Raw genomic sequence first — 7531 nt, forward strand, 5'->3', positions numbered from 1 at the left:
CAAGCAGACACACACACATGATAGAAGGCAAATAAATGTTCTTTATCAACAGAAGAGAAGAAAAAACTTCCTTTTAAACTTCAAACTTCTTGTTCAGAGGATAATTTGCTGGCCTGTCGGGAGCATCTCCCATATCCACCTCCACATTCCTTGGGGCAGGAGCTGGTGAACCTTTCTGGGTTCTGTTTATTTATTTATTTTATTTATTTATTTTGTCCAATACACAATGAGGGTTTTAGTGGGTATATATCTATATACACATAGTAAAATACATGATGAAGGTTATAGAGGAGATACTCATAATAAAATATATCTAAGAAATAATAGAAAAGAAGGTATAGTAATAGAACATATCAATGAAAGAATAGAAGAAGAGATATAGGAATAGAAGAAAGGTATAGGAGATATAGGAGAGCAATAGGACAGGGGACGGAACCAGTGTTCTCTCTAAATTTTTTTTGGGGTGAGCGGAAAAGTATAGTGTCTGAGCGGCAGTCCCTTCGGGACTGGGCGGCACAGAAATAATAATAAAATTTCCCTCTCGGCTTCTGGGCAGGTTTGGAAAACTCTGAGTTGATGATGATTTTTAAGTGAGCGATTGCTCACTGCTCAGCTTAGAGGGAACTATGGACGGAAGGCACTCTAGTGCACTTGTACTCGCCCCTTACTGACCTCTTAGGAATCTGGATAGGTCAACCGTGGATAATCCAAGGGTAAAGTGTTGGGGGTTTGGGGATGACACTATGGAGTCCGGTAATGAGTTCCACGCTTCGACAGCTTGGTTACTGAAGTCATATTTTTTACAGTCAAGTTTGGAGCGGTTAATATTAAGTTTAAATCTGTTGTGTGCTCTTGTGTTGTTGTGGTTGAAGCTGAAGTACTCGCTGACAGGCAGGACGTTGCAGCATATGATCTTGTGGGCAATACTTAGATCTTGTTTAAGGCCGGCGTGTGCCAACCGCCCTTAATTACAAGTTAATTAGTCCAAGCAGACACACACACACAGGATAGAAGGCAAATAAATGTTCTTTATCAACAGAAGAGAAGAAAAAAACTCCCTTTTAAACTTCAAACTTCTTGTTCAGAGGTTAATTCGCTGGCAGACTCTGTTGGGAGCAAAACAGACCTGTGGCATGTGGATGTTTCCCCCACCTCCACCTCCACAGTCCTTGGGGTAGGAGCTGGGCCAGAGCTAAGCACAACACACGGAAGCTTCTCTAAACCCTCCAGAGTGCAAAAAACAGCACAATGGCAGACGGAAATACATTTTTCCAAACTTTCGGTTTGTCCATTGGCAGTAGTGGGCTACGAGCCAGAATGCTAAATTGCGCTCACCACTGCAGCTTGTACGTTCTTGCAGGCATGTCAGGCATGGGGAAATTGATTCCCCTGGGCCGTTTCCGCTTTATGTATGGTCTGTATGGTCTGTATGATTGTTTTTATATTAAGGGTTTTAATTCTTTTAAGTATTGGATTTGTACTGTTTCTTGTTGTGAGCCACTCCAGGTTCTTGGAGAGGGGCGGCATACAAATCTAATAAATAATAATAATAATAATAATAATAATAATAATAATAATAATAATAATTTTGCTGCTGCATCTGTGGAGGCAGCAAAATCATGCACAAAGCCGGAGGTGCACCCGTGTTTTAGCATGCGCGGAAGCAAAAAACCTCACTGAAACACAGGCACACCCGCGGCTCCATAAAGCAGCAAAATCGTGCTGACCCGGCAAGAACTTACGAGCCATGGCTGTGAGCGCAATTTAACGTTCCGGCTTGTAGCCCACCACTGTCCATTGGGCAATTTTTTTGCCTCTGGGGCTTCAGGGCAAAACGGCCCTTTTCCAAGGCTGAAAATCAGCTGGCCAGCACACGCATGTTCCACTGGAGCTGATACAGGGCAAAATCTCGCGTGCCCTCCGATATGGCTCCATAGGTTTGCCATCAGAACCTTACACCATTTCTGACAGATGTCAGTCCAGTCTCTTCTTGAAAGCCTCCAGTGATGAAGCTCTCACAACCTCCGAAGTCAATTTGTGTTACATGGTTGGCTGGTTCTCACTGTCAGAAAAGTCTCCATATTTTCAGATTGAATCTCTCCTTGGTCAGTTCCCATCCATTGTTCCTTGTCTGGCCTTCGGGTGCTTTGGAGAATACCTTGACCCCTTCCTCTTTGTGGCAGCCCCTCAAATATTGGAAGACCGCTATCCTGTCTCCCCTGGTCCTTCTCTTCACTAGACCATCCAGGCCCAGTTCCTGCAAACGCTCTTCATAAGATTTAGTCTCCAGTCCAGGGATGGGTTCTAACCAGTGAAGCGCAACCAAAAAATTTTACCACCACACTGTAGGCATTTTCTCTCCACATTTTCCAGTGCAAATTTGTTTGTTTGTTTGTTTACTTATTTACTTATTTACTTATTTACTTATTTACTTATTTACTTATTTACTTATTTACTTATTTACTTATTTACTTATTTACTTATTTACTTATTTACTTATTTACTTACTTACTTACTTACTTACTTACTTACTTACTTACTTACTTACTTACTTACTTACTTAACTGTTATGTCTGGGTCCCCCCAGACGCCAACACCAACTAACCAGAGTATCCAGACACACTGGTAAAAAAGCAAAGGCAGTTTATATATTTGAAAGCAAACACAGGTAACAAAAACTGTTCTTACAACCTGGAATGCTATGAAGCTTCACAGAGGTTTCACGACGGCCAGGCAATACAACAGGATTCTTGCTGGCAAAAACACCACTGTAGATAATAAAACCCACGCCTCCCCCAAGTTTTCAGCCTTCTAGGCCACAAGCCAGGATCAGAGACGCCAAGACTCGAAGCAAGGTCACAGCACTCCCAATAGATAACTCTCCACAATACAGGAAGGGCGGGCCTGCCTTTTCAACCCTGCTGAGGAGAACCCTGCTGTTGCCTATTATGGATGGAAATACCTTGCTAATTGGCCCCTTCTTTGGGCTGCCCTTCTCTGCCTCATATCTATGATCGCCTGTGCATTTTCATCTAATGACTCCAGGCTACTCGCTGGGGAGAGCTCCCCCCCCGGGGGTCTCAGGCTGCTCTCCCTCCTCCTCTTCCTGACATTCCTCTTCTCCGTCTGCCTGGTCCTCCCCCTCCTGCTCATCGTCCTTCCCCTCTGAGCAAGGATCCGGCAGAGTTCCAGCCGTTCCCTGAGGAGCCTCAGGCTGAATCACAACACTTACTTACTTATTTATTTATTTACTTACTTACTTACTTACTTACTTACTTACTTACTTACTTATTTATTTATTTACTTATTTACGTACTTACTTACTTACTTACTTACTTACTTATTTATTTACTTATTTACTTACTTACTTACTTACTTACTTACTTACTTATTTACTTACTTATTTACTTACTTACTTACTTACTTATTTATTGTTAGAGTTGGAAGGGACCATGCGGGTCATCAAGTCCAACCCCCTGCCTAAGCAGGAACCCTATAGTACACCAGTCAAATGGCAGTCCAATTTCCTCTTAAAAATGTCCAGAGTATATTTGTTCACAACGTCCCCTGGTAGGTTGTTCCACTGGTTGAAAGTTCTGACCGTCAGGAAGTTCTTCCTTATTTCCAGGTTGAATCTCTCCTTGGTCAGTTTCCAGCCGTTGTTTCTCGTCCGGCCCTCTGGTGCCCTGAAGAATAAAGTGATCCCCTCCTCTCTGTGACATCCCCTCGTATACCTGTAGACTGCTATCATGTCCGCTCTGGCCCTCCTTTTGTCTAGGCTATCCATGCCCAGTTCCCTCAGTCTCTCTTTGTAAGTCTTGGTTTCCAGTCCCTTAATCATCTTGGTTGCTCTTTTCTGCACCTTCTCCAGAGTTTCAATGTCTCTTTTGAAGGGTAGTGACCAGAACTGAATACAGTACTCCAGGTGTGGTCTGACCAGGGCGTAGTAGAGTGATATTTATTTATTTATTTATTTATTTATTTATTTATTTATTCATTCATTCATTCATTCATTCATTCATTCATTCATTCACTCATTCACTCATTCACTCATTCATTCATTTATTTATTGTTAGAGTTGGAAGGGACCATGTGGGTCATCAAGTCCAACCCCCTGCCTAAGCAGGAACCCTATAGCATCCCAGCCAAAAAGCAGTCCAATTTCCTCTTTGAAATGTCCAGAGTATTGGAGTTCACAACGTCCGCTGGTAGGTTGTTCCACTGGTTGATCGTTCTGACCGTCAGGAAGTTCTTCCTTATTTCCAGGTTGAATCTCTCCTTGGTCAGCTTCCAGCCGTTGTTCCTCGTCTGGCCCTCTGGTGCTCTGGAAAATAAAGTGATCCCCTCCTCTCTGTGGCAACCCCTCGTATACATGTAGACTAGGGTGGAGCTCCATTTTCGCTACCCCACTGCAGTACCCCACCCCTGGTTCTAACTTACCTCGCTACCAGTTCACTTCCTCCTGCTCCGCATGGGCGTTCCACTTGGGTGGTGCGCACACATGCTCAATAGCGGGGGGAGAAAGTCAAAAACATGATGGCGTCCGCATGTACAGTGCTGAAAACTCAGCTTCTGCACATGCTCAGAAGAAAAAATAAATACACACACACCCAAAAAAAAAAACAAAGAAAGAGATGGTGGTGCCCATGGATCGGTACCGACCGATCTGGGTTCGTGACATCATCGTGATGTCATCAGAAGGTCACTATCAGTTCGGGCAAACCAGTCTGAACTGGGATGAATCCACCCTTAATCCTGTCCCCTGATCGTCCTTGTTACACAGTGGGCTTCCGTTGTGATTCTTAATTTAAACATATCTGGTTTGAATTTTAGCCTTTGCCCGATCATTTCCTCCAACCCCCTCTTAATGCCTCCCAAAAATTATTTTGCTCTTTTACATAACCACCATGTGTGATAGTACGGGCCTGGTACTTGATTACATTTCCAGCAATTCGGAAGAGGGGCGGCATAAAAATATGAATCAATCAATCAATAAATAAATAAATAAATCAATAAATCAATCTTATACATTTTGCTGGAGGGAGGTGTGGATGCTGTCAAAATCTCTAGTGAAGACAATGTCCTCAAAAGGGGCTAAGTGCAACCCAGCTGTGTGGGGTCACTCACGAATGCGAATCCTAGAAAGAAATCTTGGACACATTGTCTCTCTGGGTGAAGTGACATGGTGTAGAGCCATGTACCCCTTTTTATTTGGGAACATAAGGAAATGGGGATAATTACATATACATGTCAAGTGATACATCCAACAACATAACTTCAAACGTATCTTTTGAGTTCTTCCTTTTCCCATAGATATAAAAAAACAATTTCCTAGAAACTCTTCCTACGAGCAGATGTTTCTCACACCTAATTTCTCTGAAGCCTTCTGCCTATCTCAACTTAATCTTCCTTAATCACCCTTTCGTCCTGTGTATGCTTCAGGCAATGTAAATCTCCCCCTTTGATCCTATAAGGTCCTGTCCGGAGTGGTGAAAACTTTGTTTATTGTGAGATGTTTATTGAGCCCTTTTGTTTCCCTGTTGTAATTGCCAGGAATGCAGATTAGGCAAGTTTAGTGCCCTCCTGTCCTGGATATAGAATCAGGGTAAGCAGAGCATTTTTATGCTAGAGGTCCAGATATATAAATCCTATTCTAACATTTATACTGCTCAAAAAAACAAAGGGAACACTTAGATAACACATCCTAGATCTGAATGAATGAAATATTCTCATTGAATACTTTGTTCTGTACAAAGTTGAATGTGCTGACATCATCTGAAATTGATTGTCAATCAGCGCTACTTCCTAAGTGGACAGTTCGATTTCACAGAGGTTTGATTTACTTGGAGTTATATTGTGTTGTTTAAGTGTCCCCCCCCTCTTTTTATTTGAGCAGTGTATTTTTCCCCCACAGTTTTCACCATTTTTCCAATTCAAGGTTATACCAAATTTTTTTGGCCCAAGCCACCATCGGCTCCTTTACTACTTCTTCCTCCATTTTGTGATCTAATAAATATTTGTAAGTCGCCTTAATCAATTTTTCACCTGTCTCCAATAGCGATTTGTCAAGAGTTGTTAGATCTTTATTAATACCTCACGTTTTCACATCCTTTGTATGGCGAGATTGAATTTGTAAAAATAATAGCCACTCCAATTCTATCCCCTGCATTTTAAATTCTAATCTAGTTTACAATTCCCCTCCATTTATATGAGACAATTTCCCCCCTATTTATACAATTTGGATGTACCAGTTCTACTAGAGTGGAGAGCCAGACTGAGATTTTCATATAATTCTGTTGCTTAATTTTGTTCCATAAGCCCCATAAAGCATATGGTTGTATATGATGCCTTTGGAAGTATTTATGTGCTGTGTGTTTTTCATACCGCAAAAATGCATTCCAGCCTGATTGGATATCGTGGCCCTCTAAAGTTAAAAACCTTCTATTCTGTAATGCTATCCATTCTTTGACAGAAAGACAAAAAGGCAGAACAACAGACAGAAAGACAGACAGAGGGACGGAAAGAAGGAAGGAAGGAAGGAAGGAAAAAAGGAAGGAAAGAGAAAAGGGAGAAAGAAAGAAAATAGAGGAAAAAGGAAGAGAGGGAGGGAGGAAGATAAAACGACAGACAGAAAGACAGAAAGAAAGAGAGAGGAAGGAAGGAAGAAAAGAAAGGTGAGGGAGGGAGGAGAGGGAGAGAGGGAGAGGAAGAAAAGAAAGGAAAAAAGAAGGAAGGAAGGAAGGAAGGAAATGGATGGAGTCCAGAAGGAAGGAAGAAGAGTAAGAAAGGAAATGGAGAAAGTGGGAAGGAAGGAAAGAAGGAGGGAAGGAAGGAAGGAAAGAAGGAGAGAAGGAAGGAAGGAAGGAAAGAAGGAGAGAAGGAAGGAAGGAAAGAAGGAGAGAAGGAAGGAAGGAAGGAAAGAAGGAGGGAAGGAAAGAAGACAAAAAAGGAGGGAGGAAACAAATGGGAAAATAATTTTTCTTCTTTAAAGATTTTAGAGCCATCTAAGGAAATATTTGCATTCATTTCCCTTTTATCCTCTAAGGAAAGCAACAATAAAAATTGTTTTTATTATGCATGGAACTTCAACCCCCCCCCTCCCCCCACAATCCCACTAGCCTTTATTTTAATATGAGCTTTAAACTGATCCATTTATATGCCTTCCCCTCCAAAATTTCTTTTTTCTTGGTCAACTTAACAGATTGCAAGAGCACAACAAAACAAAGTCCAAAACAACTGAACAACAACAAAAGATGCCGGGTGGGGAAAAAACCCCAACATCACAAACATATATCTCTTTCTTTCTTTCTTTCTCTCTCTCTTTCTCTTTCTTTCTCTCTCTCTCTTTCTCTCTCTCTCTCTTTCTCTCTCTCTTTCTCTCTCTCTTTCTCTCTCTCTTTCTCTCTCTCTCTCTCTCTCTTTTTCTCTCTCTCTCTCTTTCTCTCTCTCTCTTTCTCTCTCTCTCTCTCTCTCTATTTCTTTCTTTCTTTCTCTCTCTCTCTGTGTTTGTGTGTGTGCTTGTGTGTATGTG

Source organism: Erythrolamprus reginae, chromosome 1 (assembly GCF_031021105.1).
Source record: "Erythrolamprus reginae isolate rEryReg1 chromosome 1, rEryReg1.hap1, whole genome shotgun sequence".
Classification (NCBI taxonomy): Eukaryota; Metazoa; Chordata; class Lepidosauria; order Squamata; family Dipsadidae; genus Erythrolamprus; species Erythrolamprus reginae.